At 45.5% G+C, this 17,606-nt stretch overlaps 1 long non-coding RNA gene across 2 annotated transcripts in view; it reads left to right on the top strand.

The window, feature by feature from the left end:
* Positions 1-1,540: 1,540 nt before the first annotated feature.
* Positions 1,541-17,606, top strand: part of LOC140408992 (uncharacterized) — a 174,632-nt gene continuing 158,566 nt past the window's right edge. For both annotated transcript variants that reach the window (XR_011940255.1, XR_011940256.1), the window contains exon 1: positions 1,541-1,947. This is a non-coding gene — a long non-coding RNA (uncharacterized lncRNA). The remainder of the gene's footprint in view (positions 1,948-17,606) is intronic.

The following is a 17,606-nucleotide window of genomic DNA, read 5'->3' as shown; positions in this document are numbered from 1 at the left end:
GTATACGTGATTAACTTGGCCGTCGTGATTTTTCATTTCAGGAGCTGTACCCCCATCTTGTAAATAATGATACGCATGTTCACCAACAACTGTAGCAGAGTCACCCGTGTGCACCTCCATTCTGAGTGGCTGGCCGTTTACCATCAACACAATCGTAATGGGGTCACCTTGCCCACTTTAATGTTGTTTAAACTATATACTTCAGATCTGTTTTCAGGGTTATTCCCTGAATTTACACCTCTCCTGGGGTAATCTCCCCCACACCAGTAGCATTCTTTGTTAATCCTGATCTGTGGACCAAATTCCCTATAACTCTGCACTCTCTTTTGCTCCAAGCCTTTTTGCTGATTACTTTCTGCACCTTCATCCCTGCCACCATGACTACAGTGGCTTCCCTCCAGACTTGGTGGACCTCGCCTGTTTTCATACTTCGTAGTTCCATTACGCCCCTTTTGGCACTATCCGAAGCATTGCATCCTCGAATGCTGTCTTGAAGGTAATCTCTGCCTCTGCTAGAAATTTATTTTGTATAACCGTGTCGTTAACACCACAGTCTATCCTGTCTCTCAACATGTCATTGAGTGCAGATCTGAACTTGCATTGTTCAGCTATTTGTCTTAGGCACAGCATGAGCACTGCTATCATCTCCCCTGGGACTATTGTCATCAAATTAAATTTGTATAACTGCATTCTCACCAAGGACTTTGGGTGATAATGTCTCTGGACTAATTCCACAAGCTCCTCAAAAGTTTTGGAGCTGGGGCTTCTGGAGAAGTCAGATTTATCAGTTTATAGATCTGAAACCCGCAGGCTGTTAATAGGATTACCCTCTGCTTCTTTTCCTCCCAATTTCATTGGCCTTAAAAAATAGCACAGGCATTTGATATATAGAATTCACTGGTCTGTATTAGGATCAAATGGCTCAATTTTTCCAAGAAGCGGTATTTTGACACTCATAGACTTATGAATGAGTTTTTTTCAAGGAAAAATGTTTTCCAGATGAGATCTGCTCTCCCGGTTTCTGTAGCAGTAGGAAATGCACTCCGATTGATCCTCGTCGCCAAAGGTAATATCTTGAAACACTGATGACCACCAAGTAGATTAACAAATATATGGTTTATTGAGGTGTAAGAAGCCGTGCTGTTTATTTCCTTTGTTCACATTTAATTTACTACTTTTGGTCCATGTACCCATAATCTGGGTGTGCCTATAAGCAGAAGACTCCAGCTTGAGACAGCCTGTTTGCTCGGACATTGTGTTCCCAGGCTTGATATTTTGGAAGGGAGAGGCCAGACTCTTCGATATTGGATGGAGCTTAGGAACCAGCTTTGGAGGGACACAGCACGATTGGTTAACTGGCAACCGGTGGGTTGGCCAGGGACAGTGTTCTGCCTGACAACAGTCAGAGATTGGTTCCTACCAGTTGGTGTTTTCGGAGAAAACACGCTTGAGGCCTCCAGACCCTCGAAGGAAGAGGAACTGCGTTTCTCCCTCTCTTTGTTGCCTGCTGTCTCTCTGAGTCTACAGTGAAGATCATTACATGGTGCTGGAGAGTGGTGACTCTCTGGGAGCTCTCCCCCACAGATCCTCTTGCGACAACTATTCTAACTGTACTAACCTTTTAAAACTTAATTCTATCATTAGCATTATCTCTAACCACGCTCTTTTCTCTCCACGCATCTTCTCTACTGTGTAGCACTGCACTCCGTATGCTTCGCCCGATGTCTATGTCCATGTATTTACATTGTGTATTTATCGTATGTCCTATGTTTTTCATGTATGAAACAATCTGTCTGGACTGTACGCAGAACAATACTTTTCTCTGTACCTCAGTACATGTGATGATAAATCTAAATCAAAATCTACAATCTGAAGAAAAAGAAAGTACCCAACTGAAGGCTCAACCTTGAGAAAGAAACTGACTGGAGACATCCTTCTGAATCCAAGGTCTTTATCCTTTTATTTTATTATTATTTCTCTTCCCTTTCCACCATCCTTTCCACCACTCTGCCTTGCTTGTCTGTGTGTGTGTAGAGGGTGGGGCAAGTTAGAAAGTGGAGAGGCATTGTGAATCAGATAGTGGATAGCAAGTTGTATTTTATACCTATTTAATTATAATTAATGTTAATAATAAAAGGTTATTTGTGTTTAAATTTTACAAACCTGGTGACTGTAGTCAATTTAACTCAACCAAAGCAAGCCACGGGTATTAATATAAAATCCAATTTCACCTGTATTGTGACTCTGGGTCAGTTGGGGCTGTTATTGACTGCGTGCTAGCCCAGACTGTCATAACAAAGATAAATAGTTATTTACAGAGGGCGCAATCTACCGATTACATTGTGCCCGAACGGCGTGTGGCACGGCCTTTAGATGCCGGGAGTTCTCTCTTCCTGGATCTAGCTGGCTCGCCACGCCTCGCAAAATCTAACTTGATATCGCGAGACATTGTAATCTGAACCCTGCTCATTGTGGGCGGGATCACTATCTGGCAAATCTGCATATTAGAGCGAGACAGTTAGTCTCACACTAATATAAGCTCACCTGATCGACGAAAGCCTTAGGATCTAAGCTCTTCAGCTCTAAGAGGTCAGGCGAGCGCCGTTCAGTACTGGGTACCAGATGGAATGGCACTTTTGGGGTCTCCCAGGGGATTGGAGGCCCCCAGGTTGTTGCCTTCTGGGCAGGGTGGTACTGGTCCCATCTTTGCCAACTAGGTGCCAGCCTGGCACTGCCAAGGTGCCCAGATAGCACTGCCAGCTGGCAGAGGCACTTCCATGATGTCAGGAAGGCAGTGCCAAGGTGCCAGGCTGGCATTTTGCTTGTATTGGGAATCAGGCACTGGGGTGACATGCTCATGTAAGGTGGGGTGCAGGGGGGCCCGAGGATCCCCTTATAGGTGGGTTGGGGCTTTGGGGAAATTTGGGGGTCGTGTCGGAGGGGAGTCAAAAGATCGGAACACCATTTAAAAATGTCATCCCGATCTCTTCCTGCAGTGAGGAGTTCCAGCACGTGGAGCTCCTCAGTGTAGGAAACAGGACTAAGTGCGGTCTCGGCAGGGAGTTCGCCGCTGAGGCCCCGATTGCAATAAAGTGCTCAAAGATATTGTGGTGTTTCTCGGTGCTGCGACTGCCGGGAAACCCCTGGCTAAACGCGCTCATCTCGGGACTTTGTCACAATTTGGTTAGATCGCGCCCAGAGAGTGAGATAAAAGTGACCATATTCCACCATGCCAGACTGCAAACTGCCAGGGAAAGCCCACACTTAGTCCCAGGATTCGCGCCATGATTGGTCAAACAGGTCACGTGACCATTTGCGATTTGCTCCTTGAAGGGGCTCTACCATACCCTCCAAGTCACCCTCCTGATTTGGAGTTATAACACGGTTTGTTTTCTGGGGTCAAAATCCTGGATCACTTTCCCTTACAGCACTGTGGGTGGACCTACACCACATGGGCTGCAGCTGTTCAAGAAAGCAGTAGACCGCCACCTTCTCAAGGGCAATTAGTGGTGGGCAATAAATACTGATCTCACCAGTGATGCCCAGACCCGTCGAACAAATTAAAGTAAAGCACTATTTTGAGCAATTTGGCTCATTGACTTCAATGAAAAGGAAAATCGTGGTAAATTGAAAATTGTCCCATTGTCTTCAGAATATATGTGAACTGTTGAAAATGTAATTACATAAAAAATCTTTTGGTGCCCAGTTGATGTTTCCCTTCAACCATTAATTTTCTCCCTTAGGGGAGGAACCAGACTGTTTATCATTCTGTTCCAGTAATTATAAAGCACTATGAGGACGTACATCACCATTTGGTGTGTTTGTAACCAAGGAAAATTATTTTTTCAATGAGCATTTTTCACAAAGTTGACAAGCTGCTTTTCAGACTCTGTACTCCCTCCACGTAAAAATGCAGGTATTTATTCTACTGACATCGGTAACCTTCAGTAATCAAAGCAGTCAACTGTCAAGGTGTCTGTCAACATAATTAAAATAAATGTATAATTACACATAGTATTTATTTTAAGCATTTCTTCCTCCATTTGTACAGTCAAGAAGTATAAAACAACCCTGCTAATATCTTCCATTTAAAATATTGATTGTGGCACAGATTATGAGTTTGGGTAGGGTGCTCTTTCCAAGAGCCGGTGCAGACTCAAAGGGCCGAATGGCCTCCTTCTGCACTGTAAATTCAATGATAATCTATGATTAATCTAGGACAAAGGTTCGGCACAACATTGTGGGCCGAAGGGCCTGTTCTGTGCTGTATTTTCTATGTTCTATGTTCTTGTCATTGAACTGTTCTATTCTGAATATGATTCAGGTTTGGGGATCATTTAACCTGTGAACACTGAGCTCTATAAATATATTTTTCTTCTTGGTTACATTTTTTCGATTGGAGACGAGTTCTTATTTTCAAACCAAAAATTGAGAAGTTTAGAATCGTCCAAAACATTAACTTTCAAACAGATACTGGATTGAATTTAAGTTTATTTCTTTCCCTATTTTAAATAGGTTGATACAGTTAGACAAAGTCATTCTTTTATGCCACACATTGAGCATTTCCGTGTGACTATTGATCATTCCTTAGCTGAAATGTGTAGATCTGTAAAAAGATGTCGCCCATTGAAGATGAATATTTCATACACCAAGATAGGTTTCGGAATAATTTTCCTCATCTGTGTGGGCTGTGTGAATAGGCTTGCCGAAGCAATAGGGTCCCAAGAAACATACCCTGTGTTATATTGACGATAATAAGTGGTTTTGCTTCAGGAGCTATGGGTTGTGCTGATATTCTGGATGTTAAAGATATCAGGGGCGATAAGCATAGTGCAGAGAAATGGTGTTGATCTAATGACCGAGTTGAATGGTGGAAGAGGCTCGAGAGGTCATAATTCTCTTCTCCTGCTATTTCCTATGTCCCTCTGATTGGATAAGTTGGTCCAAAATCAAGCAGCTCCAGGTCAATTTGATAAGCAGTATAAAAAAAGAGAAGATGTATGCTTTCAAGAATTAGAATCCTGCTTCAATATTTAGAGATCAATTGTAGCACAGAGGAAAAATTTTATGTCGGACAAGCTCAGCGATTAACCATTGTGCGAGAATCCGCTGAACATCGCATTTTTTCTTCAAGGCGTGCATTGATTTTTATTTCCCTGTTGACTTTTTCATACCCAAGTTGAATGGAACCAGTCTTTGGAGCAGTCTTTGGTTTTTTTTGAGTCTTTTTAATATTAATAGTTTTACTTCTCCGGTGTCAATGTGGCGCAATGGCGAAAGTGCCTCAGAGATAGTGGGGTTGATTTGAACCCTCCTTGTCGAATGGTGGCTTGGATGGGTGGGCATTTGAAAAGCAAAGTGGTGGGGAGGGTGGTGTGGGTTTATTTATCCAATCAGAACTCTGGGTTTTCCTGACCTTGCAGACTTTAACTGGAGGGGCTAGTAGGTGGGGAGACCAGTGCCTACATAAATCAGGTGGGACCATGAAGCATTCTAACTTTTAAAAAATCAGATCAGATAGAAAATTCACTGTTACCAGTTGACACAATTCTGCAAAGTCGAGGTATAATTCCCACCACCAAGAGTGAGGAAGGCAAATAAAAAGCAGAATGCTCCAAATGCTGAAAAACATGAAATGCTCAAAACACACAGCTGGTCAGTCAGCATCTGTGGAGAGAACAGATAAGGTGACTTATTGGGTACAGGCCTTTCCGAAACATCAATTTCTCCACTCTTTTCCAAGACGCTGACCGGCCTGCCATGCGTTTCCAGAAGTTTCTATTTTGTTGTAATAAAATAATGATGTTGCATAAGGCACTCTGGCTTCTCTTTCAGAAGCATAGCCACAAGGCCTCAGGAATTTTTAATTAAGGTCACTAAGCATATTGCATGTCATTAAATCATGCTCACAGTAACATTCGGGGATTATTCTGCAAGCAGGGTGGAAGTAATTATAATTCACAATAAAAATTTGGGAGCCAATAAATTAGTGGATTTGTCAACTGAATCACAAAGAACAACCAAGAAACAGAACGTTAGGAAGGTTGCAATCATTTTTAGCAGCTTAGAAGCAGATTTTGTCTCTATGTCTAGAAGCAACGGGAGCATAAATGTTTCCCTTGACTTGTTTATGTGGTGTGTGTAAGTGGCAGACATGCTAAAGTAGTTACCCATTTGAAGAGCATAGTAGGATATCTTCACTGATGCTTTTTGTTGCCAATTTTTCATCTTTGCCCCTCCTCTCTGACTCCTTGCTGATGTACGATTCCATTCATACTCCAGTACTTTTTGAGAGTTTACCACTCATACGCGAATCTTGACTCTGATTGTTTGTCAGTTTACCCATCGCGGGTGACAGTCCAGGGGAGCTAAATCCTGTCAACTGTCCAGATGCTCACTTTCAGCAATGTCGCTGGATAACAACCAACAGTGGGAATCATGGCACATTTCCCTCTACCTAATCAAAGTTTCCATTTCCAGAGGGTCCAAAACTAGGAGGCATAAATATAAGACAGTCTGTAAATAAATTCAGGAGAAACTTATTTTGTTCAGGAGAGTAGTTAGAAGTGGAACTCACTGCTACCAAGTATAGTGAAGGTGACTAGGGTGGATGTATTTAAGGAGATGCTAGCCAGCAGATGGAGGAGAAAGGGTCTGAAGGATAGGCTTAGTTGAGGTAGACTGGGAAAAGATCTGTGGAACTCTTTGCCGCAGAAGGCTGTGGAGGCCAAATCATTGTGTGTCTTTAAGACAGTGATAGACAGATTCTTGATTAATAAGGGGACCAGGGGTCATGGGGAGAAGGCAGGGGAACGGTGATAAGAAACATATCAGCCATGATTGAATGGCAGAGCAGACTCGATGGGCTGAATGGCCTAATTCTGCTCCTATGTCTTCTGGTCTTATGATCTAAGATTCAGGTGGAGCTTAAACACTGGCATTGATCTGTTGAACAGATTGGCCTGTTTCTCTGCTGTAAAGACTTTAAGTAATGTAATGAAAAGATGTTTAAAACACTCACAGTACATCTGTAAGTGAAAGCCCAGTATGTTCTAGATTAACACCTTGAAAATGTTGCATTGAAGTTACATCTTAATCTACATTAGGAAATACTGTACTACTGGGCCCATTTGAATTCAGGATTAATACCTTTCCACAGTGATCGCAATGCTTAGTCACAAATCAATATCATTTCTGCCACACATTGGCAGGATGTGATTTATAGAACTATTGGAATTCATTATCAATGTGTTTCACTCACAGAGGAGCCTAACAAAGCAGTTACATTGACTTAAGTATGTAATGTAGTGTACTTAAAATCAGGCTCTTTAAAGGTCAAAAGGTTCATTTCCTATTAAGCTGATTCATTTGCATGATTACATCCTTATGCCCAATTAGATGGGTTAACACGCAGCTAGCTGACAGGAAATCAAGAAATTAAAGAGTGGAAAATTTGGTGCAGCACTTGAATGGTAGTTGGGTTTTAGTAACCTTTAAACATTTCTATTGCACTCACAGAGGGTGATTCAGGCCTTGGTGGATATAATTCACATAGCATTCAAAAATTACAATTCTTATACCTGATCTCCAGCTAAACGTAGGACAGATGAAATGTAATGCAGAAAAAAAGTATTAAGAGCTCCGTTTAGGAAGACAAATAGATAATAATGCACATGCTCTGTGAATGGTGTTAAATAGTTAGGAGTGAGGTGAAAAGGGAGACTTTGTAGACTTGAAGCTAAACTCATGCAACAATGGGAAAGCAGCAAGTAGCAAAAGTAATAGGAGGCTGAGTTATATCACTAGGTGGCCCCTAGCCGGGAGTAATGATCAGGCTTCATAGAGCTCCAGTCAGACTGCATCTTGAATAGTGTGCTCGTTGCTGTTTCAAGGAAAAATATAGATATTCAAGTGCAGGAATAAAATCGAATACTGTAACGCTGGGAAAAAAAAACAGCAGGTGGTCAGGCAACAGCTGTGGAGAAAGGACAAAAATTGATGTTTCAATCTTACAATCCTTCATGAGAATCACGAGAGACAGCTCAGAGAAAATCCCCAGTGTCAAAGATCTGAAAAAGAAGAAGGCTTCAGAAATTAATGTTTTTCAGCCTGGAAAAGAGGTGCCTGAGTGATGATCTCACAGAAGTACTTGCGGTTGTTAAAGGCTTGTGAGTAAAAGCTAGGCCAGATAACTACTTTTAATTAGGCCGCAGGATTAGATTTAGAGGATACATGTTCCCAGTAGAAAATAATACTTCATTGGGCAGATATCATTCAATGTTTCTTCACACTAGAGTGAGAAAGATGTAGAATAAATTTCCAGATAAGGCATTGGAAACTTTGAAGAGACAATTTGTTAAAATTCGTTCTTGGGATGTGGGTGTCACTGGCTGAGCCAGCATTTGTTGCTCATTCCTAATGGCCCTTGAACTGAGTGGCTTGCTTGGTCATATCAGAAGGGGGCAGTTAAGAGTCAACCGCATCGCAGCGTGGACCTGGAGTCACATGTAGGCCAGACCGGGTAAGGACGACAGATTTCCTTCCCTGAAGGACATTAGTGAACCCCAGATGGGTTTTCACAAAATTGTCATTGGTTTTATGGTCTACATTTCTTATCCTTTTAATTCCAGATTTTTATTGAATTCAAATTTCACCATCTGCCATGATGGGATTCGAACCCGCGACCCCAGAGCATGTTCTTGGGTCTCTGTATTACTAGCCTAGTGACAATACCACTATGCCACCGCCTCTTCGGTAATGGGTTGACATTAGGGTCTGGTTCGATGAATGAAACAGGTTCGGCCAAATGGCTTTCTCCTCTGTAATTATTGTGACTTTGCGCAGGAACAACTGCGTCATGTAATCTTGACTGTCCTCAAGAGGTCAGTGAACTTATTTTAGCATTGAGCGTCAATGCGGCAGTTGTATTATGTAGTAGACTTGCATTATGCCCCTTGTTGACTTCCTTCTCTCGGGAAGAAAAAGATGAGTTCTTGTCTGCCAGATTATCGACCATAAGATGTCAATTGAAGACTCTTTAAATTTGAGTTCACGATTGTCATTCCTGGTTAAAAAGATAATGGATGTTAAATAAGGACAGGAACAGTTGTGCTGCTGTCTTCTGTCAAATAGCTGAATGACCTTCTCTGTTTGGAATAATTCATCAAAAAAGAATATTCTCACAGTCTGCTGGAGGGTTTATTTCTTGAATGTTTATAGCCTGGTCAAAGTCAGCACTTGGTGGTGGGGAGGAAAATTAGAGGAGGAAGATCCTTTTTTCTCATTGAGCAAAAATTGAAGAAATAGCCTAATATGAAGATTTCTGCTTTTCGCTTCAACCTCCTCCCTCAGATATCTCTTTTTAAGTATATTTAATAAGATTTTACATTTTAACAAACAATGCAACATAATCAAAAAATAAAAGCAAATTTCTGCAGATGTTGGAATCTGAAACGAAAGAGAAAATGCTGGAAAATCTCAGCAGGTCTGGCAGCATCTGTAGGGAGAGAAAAGAGCTAACGTTTCGAGTTCGATGACTCTGTCAAAGCTAACAGACAGAGAAAGTGGGAAATATTTATACTGTGGAGTGAGAATGAAAGATGAGTCATAGCCACAGAAACCCAGGGAAACCGGGTGCTAATGGCCACAGAAACCAAGGGGAAAGAGTGCTAATGGCAGTCCCCAGAGAGGACAAAAGATGTGAAAGGCCAAACAGCAGTTCACATGAGCTCTGTGGCAGACTTTTCAAATGATTTGTTTTCCATTTGCAAGAGAAGATTTTGATCACAAGATATCTCATGGGGTGTTGGGGCAGGAAGTGAGGGCTGCTTATCAAACAATTTGAGTGTGCATAATCCTTGAAAAGAACACAGTCGACAACGATATTGGTGCATTTGTATACTTGTTAAGTAATTGACCCTTTTCTGACTATACAAACTTGGGGTAGATTTTTCAGTTCCCCCAGCCTCCCCCCCCCTCCCACTGCCCCATACTCCCCCACTCCCCCCCCCCCTCCCCACAGACCCCTCCCCACCCCCACCATCGGAATCTTTGCAGGCGGGACAGAAAACTTGACGGCCCATTCAAAGGTCTGCTGACCTCGAGTGGGAATTTCCGGTCTCGGGCGAGTTTGGGGGAGATGGGGAGGGACAACCGGAAAATCCTGCCCTGGGTGTGAGCTTCAACCTAGAACATGAAACCTGGGTGCTGGCCACTCAGCCAATCTAGTCCACCTTTCTATAGAAAATGACATTTCATCCATCACAGCACCTTAAAAATGTCTTGCAAAATGGCCCAAAGCTTTTGCCTTTGTCTTCCAGGATCTTGTAGGCAATACATACTACCACAGCAGTTTGATACAACTGAGTGGCTTGTTGCACCATTTCAGAGGGTAGATAATTTCAGAGTCACATGTCGGTCAACTGATTTCCTTCTCTGAAGGAGATAACAGCCATGATTGAATGGTGGAGCAGACTCGATGGGCCGAGTGGCCTAATTCTGCTCCTATTTCCTATGGTCTTATTATGCACCAGATGCATTTTTATAACAATCCAGTAATTTAATGATTGCTATTGTTTAGGACACAGTTTTTAACTCCAAATTTATTGATTAATTTAATCTAATTGTTGCCAGATGCTGTTGTGGAATTTGAACTGACGTCACTGATCATTAGTGCAACTTGGACCAGTGACAATATTACTATGTCACTGTATCCTACAGCCTGATATTTGTCCTGAACTTTCCCTTTAACAGTTTGTGTTCAATCCCATATTTTATGATCATGTTTTAACTTGATTTACGTACCAAATTAACCTTTATTATTTCACTGATATAAGATCAACCTCATGGCCCTTGTTTGCGATACTTGACCCAGAATCTGAAATTTAAAAAAATTATTTCACGGGACCTGGACATTGTTAAGCAAATATTCTTATTGTTCATGCCTTTTCTTTTTCTTTTTTTCTTATAAATTTAGAGCACCCAATTTTTTTCCAATTGAGGTGCAATTTTAGCGTGGCCAATCCACCTACCCTGCACATCTTTGGGTTGTGGGGGAGAAACCCACGCAAGCACGGGGAGAATGTTCAAACTCCACAGGGGCAGTGATCCAGAGCCGGGATCGAACCTGGGACCTTGGCACCGTGAGGCAGCAATGTAACCACTGCACCACCATGCTGCCCATTGGTCATCCCTAATTGCCGTTCAGAAGGTGGTGGTGAGCCGCCTCCTCAAACAGCTCCAGTCCATGTGGTGCAGGTCCACCCACAATGCTGTTAGGGAGGGAGTTCCAGTATTTTGACTCAACAACAGTGAAGGAACAGCGATATGGTTCCAAATCAGGAACTTACAAGTGATGGTATTTCTATCAATCTGCTGCATTTGTCCTTCTAGTTCGTAAAGGGTCTGGGTTTGGGAGGTGCTGTTGAAGGAGCCTTGGTGAGTTGTTGTAGTACAACTTGGAGATTGTGCACACTGCTGCCAATGTCCGTCGGTGGTGGACTGAATGGATGTTGAAGGTGGTGGGGTGAAAAAAATCAAGTGGGCTGCTTTATCCTAGATGGCATTGAGCTTCTTGAGTGTTTATGGAGCTGGCAAGTGGAGAGAGTTTCATCACATTCCTAACTTTTGCATTATAGATGGTGAACAAGGGAGATTGGTTAGCTCAATTGGCTGCACGGCTGGTTTGTGATGCAGAGTGAAGCCAATAGGGCAGGTCTAATTCCTGTACCGGCTGAGGTTACATTCACTACCTTGTCCCTCGTCTGAGGTGTGGTGACCCTCGGGATACATCACCAACCTTCAGCTCTCTCTCAAAGTGGAGAGCAGCCAATGGTCCTCTGGGACTATTGTGACTTTCACAGGTGGTGGGCAGGCTTTGTGGAGTCAGGAGAGAAATTACTCACAACAGGGTTCCCAAGCTCTGACTTGTTCTTTCAGTCACAGTATTTGTATGGCTCGTCCAGTAGGGGATTCAGCAATGATAATTCCATTGAATGTCAAAGGAAGATGGTTGGATTCTCTTTTAAAGAACAAAGAACAATACAGCCCTCCAAGCCTGTACCGGGCATGATACCAAGGGCTGGATTCACCGTTTTTCAGGCTAAGTGCCGATGCCAGTGTGGGAACTGTGGCGTTTTACGATGCCAAAATCGGTGCCGAACTCTCATTGATCAGATTTTGGAAAAGAGTAAAAACATAGAGAGATTTTGGAAAAGAGTAAAAACAACAGGGTTGTGGTGATGGGAGACTTCAACTTCCCCAATATTGACTGGGACTCACTTAGTGCCAGGGGCTTAGACGGGGCGGAGTTTGTAAGGAGCATCCAGGAGGGCTTCTTAAAACAATATGTAGACAGTCCAACTAGGGAAGGGGCTGTACTGGAACTGGTATTGGGGAATGAGCCCGGCCAGGTGGTGGATGTTTCAGTAGGGGAGCATTTCGGTAACAGTGACCACAATTCAGTAAGTTTTAAAGTACTGGTGGACAAGGATAAGAGTGGTCCGAGGATGAATGTGCTAAATTGGGGGAAGGCTAATTATAACAATATTAGGCGGGAACTGAAGAACATAGATTGGGGGCGGATGTTTGAGGGCAAATCAACATCTGACATGTGTGAGGCTTTCAAGTGGCAGTTGAAAGGAATACAGGACCGGCATGTTCCTGTGAGGGAGAAAGATAAATACGGCAATTTTCGGGAACCTTGGATAACGACAGATATTGTAGGCCTCGTCAAAAAGAAAAAGGAGGCATTTGTCAGGGCTAAAAGGCTGGGAACAGACGAAGCCTGTGTGGAATATAAGGAAAGTAGGAAGGAACTTAAGCACGGAGTCAGGAGGGCTAGAAGGGGTCACGAAAAGTCATTGGCAAATAGGGCTAAGGAAAATCCCAAGGCTTTTTACACGTAGATAAAAAGCAAGAGGGTAGCCAGGGAAAGGGTTGGCCCACTGAAGGATAGGCAAGGGAATCTATGTGTGGAGCCAGAGGAAATGGGCGAGGTACTAAATGAATACTTTGCATCAGTATTCACCAAAGAGAAGGAATTGGTAGATGTTGAGTCTGGAGAAGGGGGTGTAGATAGCCTGGGTCACATTGTGATCCAAAAAGACGAGGTGTTGGGTGTCTTAAAAAATATTAAGGTAGATAAGTCCCCAGGGCCTGATGGGATCTACCCCAGAATACTGAAGGAGGCTGGAGAGGAAATTGCTGAGGCCTTGACAGAAATCTTTGGATCCTCGCTGTCTTCAGGGGATGTCCCGGAGGACTGGAGAATAGCCAATGTTGTTCCTCTGTTTAAGAAGGGTAGCAAGGATAATCCCGGGAACTACAGGCCGGTGAGCCTTACTTCAGTGGTAGGGAAATTACTGGAGAGAATTCTTCGAGACAGGATCTACTCCCATTTGGAAGCAAATGGACATACTGGTGAGAGGCAGCACGGTTTTGTGAAGGGGAGGTCGTGTCTCACTAACTTGATAGAGTTTTTCGAGGAGGTAACTAAGATGATTGATGCAGGTAGGGCAGTAGATGTTGTCTATATGGACTTCAGTAAGGCCTTTGACAAGGTCCCTCATGGTAGACTAGTACAAAAGGTGAAGTCACACGGGATCAGGGGTGAGCTGGCAAGGTGGATACAGAACTGGCTAGGCCATAGAAGGCAGAGAGTAGCAATGGAGGGATGCTTTTCTAATTGGAGGGCTGTGACCAGTGGTGTTCCACAGGGATCAGTGCTGGGACCTTTGCTCTTTGTAGTATATATAAATGATTTGGAGGAAAATGTAACTGGTCTGATTAGTAAGTTTGCAGACGACACAAAGGTTGGTGGAATTGCGGATAGCGATGAGGACTGTCGGAGGATACAGCAGGATTTAGATTGTCTGGAGGCTTGGGCGGAGAGATGGCAGATGGAGTTTAATCCGGACAAATGTGAGGTAATGCATTTTGGAAGGTCTAATGCAGGTAGGGGATATACAGTGAATGGTAGAACCCTCAAGAGTATTGAAAGTCAAAGAGATCTAGGAGTACAGGTCCACAGGTCATTGAAAGGGGCAACACAGGTGGAGAAGGTAGTCAAGAAGGCATACGGCATGCTTGCCTTCATTGGCCGGGGCATTGAGTATAAGAATTGGCAAGTCATGTTGCAGCTGTATAGAACCTTAGTTAGGCCACACTTGGAGTATAGTGTTCAATTCTGGTCGTCACACTACCAGAAGGATGTGGAGGCTTTAGAGAGGGTGCAGAAGAGATTTACCAGAATGTTGCCTGGTATGGAGGGCATTAGCTATGAGGAGCGATTGAATAAACTCGGTTTGTTCTCACTGGAACGAAGGAGGTTGAGGGGAGACCTGATAGAGGTATATAAAATTATGAGGGGCATAGACAGAGTGGATAGTCAGAGGCTTTTCCCCAGGGCAGAGGGGTCAATTACTAGGGGGCATAGGTTTAAGTTGAGAGGGGCAAGGTTTAGAGTAGATGTACGAGGCAAGTTTTTTACGCAGAGGGTAGTGGGGGCCTGGAACTCGCTACCGGAGGAGGTAGTGGAAGCAGGGATGATAGGGACATTTAAGGGCATCTTGACAAATATATGAATAGGATGGGAATAGAAGGATACGGACCCAGGAAGTGTAGAAGATTGTAGTTTAGTCGGGCAGCATGGTCGGCACGGGCTTGGAGGGCCGAAGGGCCTGTTCCTGTGCTGTACATTTCTTTGTTCTTGTTTCTTTGTTCTTTGATCCTGCGACCGGTGAGGGGCCAGCAGCCGCGCAGAGTAAAACTCCTGGCTCCCACGATATAAACGGCTGGAGAATGGCTGGGTCCGTGGACGTGCATGCTGTAGCCACGTAAAATGGCTGCTTCCTGATTAAATTGGCCAAAACCCGATTTAAAATGGATAACCGGAAAGGCTGCTGGGAAAAGCAGGTAACAAGACAGAAACGGACAGCTGCAGACAGAATAGCATATTCGGCTCTGGGGAAGTTGGCCCAGATCGATACTCAGGGCTATTAACAGCCCATCCACCCAGACATCTGCAGTGTAATCAGCTATCCCCGGGAACAATTGCAACATATTAGCAATTGAATACCGGGCCAGACCTGTCGGCGCCAGCAGTGGCCGAAACAAAGGCAGGTGAACGACCACCCCCCCCCCGATCGGGGAATCGCCTCGCAATTGGACGTGTCGACCCCAGTGATTGGGAACAGGTCCAATCACTTGGGACTCAGGGTCAAGGGCCGCCCCGGGAGGCGGGAAGCCCCTGGGCCCTATAAAGTGAGGGGCCAAGTTCAGATCTCTCTCTCTCTCCCTTCTTCGCCTGCTCGAGACCTCCGCAAGAACAGCAACCGGCAACCGTAAGTTTGAGTCCAGCGATCGCTATCTGATAAAGACTCCTAGCCATCGACCTGTAGCAGCCTTTTGAATCCCACGGGCCAGATCCGATTCGATAAGCCATTCGTTTCCCTGACCTGGTGGGCTCTTCCTAAAGCTAAGTATTGGCCAGTAGTGATAGGTTTATTATATAGATAGTAGGATTATTGTGTAAGCATTAATTGTTGTATATAATAAATGACCGTTGATTTCAATCTTACTAAGCGGTGTGCTGACTTATTAATCATAACTCGAGCTTGAACCACGTGGCGGTATCAGAAAGATACCTGGCGACTCGTGAGCAAAGGTGACGTAATCAGAGCTAATAAACTAAGGCTAAAAAAGAGCAACAATGCACACGGCGATGACCTGCAGCGGTCACGCCATGAAACATGGCGCCGGCCGTGCGCGGACCCGACCTGCCAAATAGTGCACCTTTGGCCACCCCCTGGTCAGCCCGCACCAGTCCCCCCAGCCCTCGTGGAAACCATCCCAGCCAGCAACACGGCTCCCGGCCAACTGTGGTGGCGCTGGACATAGTCCGCAGCCGCCATGCCGGGTTCCCGACCGCTGATATCACATGTCCCCCGCGCGGTCGGCAGCTCAGCCCATTGGGGGTGGAACATCGGGGGGGGAGTGGTTTCAGGTGATGCACCGCATGCCGTTGCCGATGACGCCGTTTCGCAGCGGGCAGAGGATACGAAATCGGCATCAAACCGGCACCGCCCCCAGTTCAGGCAACAGGAGTGAATTTTCCTCCCGATCACCGATTACGATATCGGCGTCGGGGAACGGTGAATCCTGCCCCATATGTTTGTTGAAGACATTTTGTTGAAGGTGGTCATTGCCTCACACTCTTATGGCAAAAATGCTACTTGCCACTTATCAGCCCAACCTGAATTTTGTCCAGGTCTTGCTGTATATGGGCACAGACTTCTTCCGTATCTGAGGAGTCGTGAATAGTGCTGAACATTTGTCATCAGCAATGTAGCACAATGGTCAGCACTGTTGCTTCACAGTTCCAGGGTCCCAGATTCGATTCCCGGATGGGTCATTGTCTGTGCGGAGTCTGCACATTCTCCCTGTGTCCGCGTGGGCTTCCTCCGGGTGCTCCGGTTTCCTCCCACAAGTCCCAAAAGACGTGCTGTTAGGTGATTTGGACATTCTGAATTCTCCCTCAGTGTACCCGAACAGGAGCCGGAAGGTGGTAACCAGGGGCTTTTCACAGTAACTTCATTGCCGTGTTAATGCAAGCCTACTTGTGACAATAAAGATTATTATTATTATATCTGGGCCAGGATTCTTCGTTTAGGAGACAGTTTTCTCACCGGAGCTGAATTGCATAAGTTTTCTGATTCGTTGTAAAGCAGGGTGCAGTTCAGTGTTCCACGCCATGCAAATTTATGCATGGTATGGAATAAGAGGGGATTCCTGGGGGAATCCTGATATCAGGCTGTCATCTTGAGTGAGCGGACCAATTCCTGCGGCCGGCAGGCCCCTCCGTCCACGCAAGTCGGCCACGACCCCCCACTGCATGGCAGCCTCCACCCTCGGGTTGCCTGAGTGGCCCCTCCTACCCCCAAGGTTACCAATGCGCCCCCCTCCTCAGGGACCCCTGTAATAGGGGGACCCCCCACAGGGACCGCTGTATTAGGGCCCCCCCTACCCAAAGGAACCTCCTCCACAGATTCCCACCCACACACAGACCCCACCCACCACCACAAAGCCCCCCACCCCCCAGGAAAGAGATCCCTGCCTCGAAGCTGGAGAGCAGTCCCGATAGGGTTAGTGGGACGCATTATCGGTGTAATATTTACCTTGCAGCTCCACATGTCCATTCCTCGAACAAGAGCAGCTGTGCCTGCATCTGGTTCCCACAGATCCATTGGCCGGGATTCTCCGACCCTGCGCCGGGTCGGAGAATCCCCGGGGGGTCGCGAGAATCATGCCCTGCCGCCCCGACGCCGGCTTACCGATTCTCCCCCGACGATTCTCGGGCGCCCGCGGGATTCCCGCCGTGCCGTTCGGAGGCTGTTGAAAGCGCCCCCCCCGGCGATTCTCCGGGCCACGACGGGTCAAGTGACCGCCGAGTTCGGCCGAGTCCCGCCGTGTGGGTTACTCAGGTCCCACATGGCGGGACCTGGAAGCTGTGTCTGCGGGGGCCGTCCTGGAGGGGGGGTGCAGCGATCCGCCCCCCGGGGTGGCCCCCACAGTGGCCTGGCCTGCGATCAGGGCCTACCGATCGGCGG

The sequence above is a fragment of the Scyliorhinus torazame genome, chromosome 1 (assembly GCF_047496885.1).
Source record: "Scyliorhinus torazame isolate Kashiwa2021f chromosome 1, sScyTor2.1, whole genome shotgun sequence".
NCBI classification, from domain to species: Eukaryota; Metazoa; Chordata; class Chondrichthyes; order Carcharhiniformes; family Scyliorhinidae; genus Scyliorhinus; species Scyliorhinus torazame.
The sequence above is the reverse complement of the archived record's forward strand: the minus strand, read 5'-3'. Positions and strand labels throughout refer to the sequence as shown.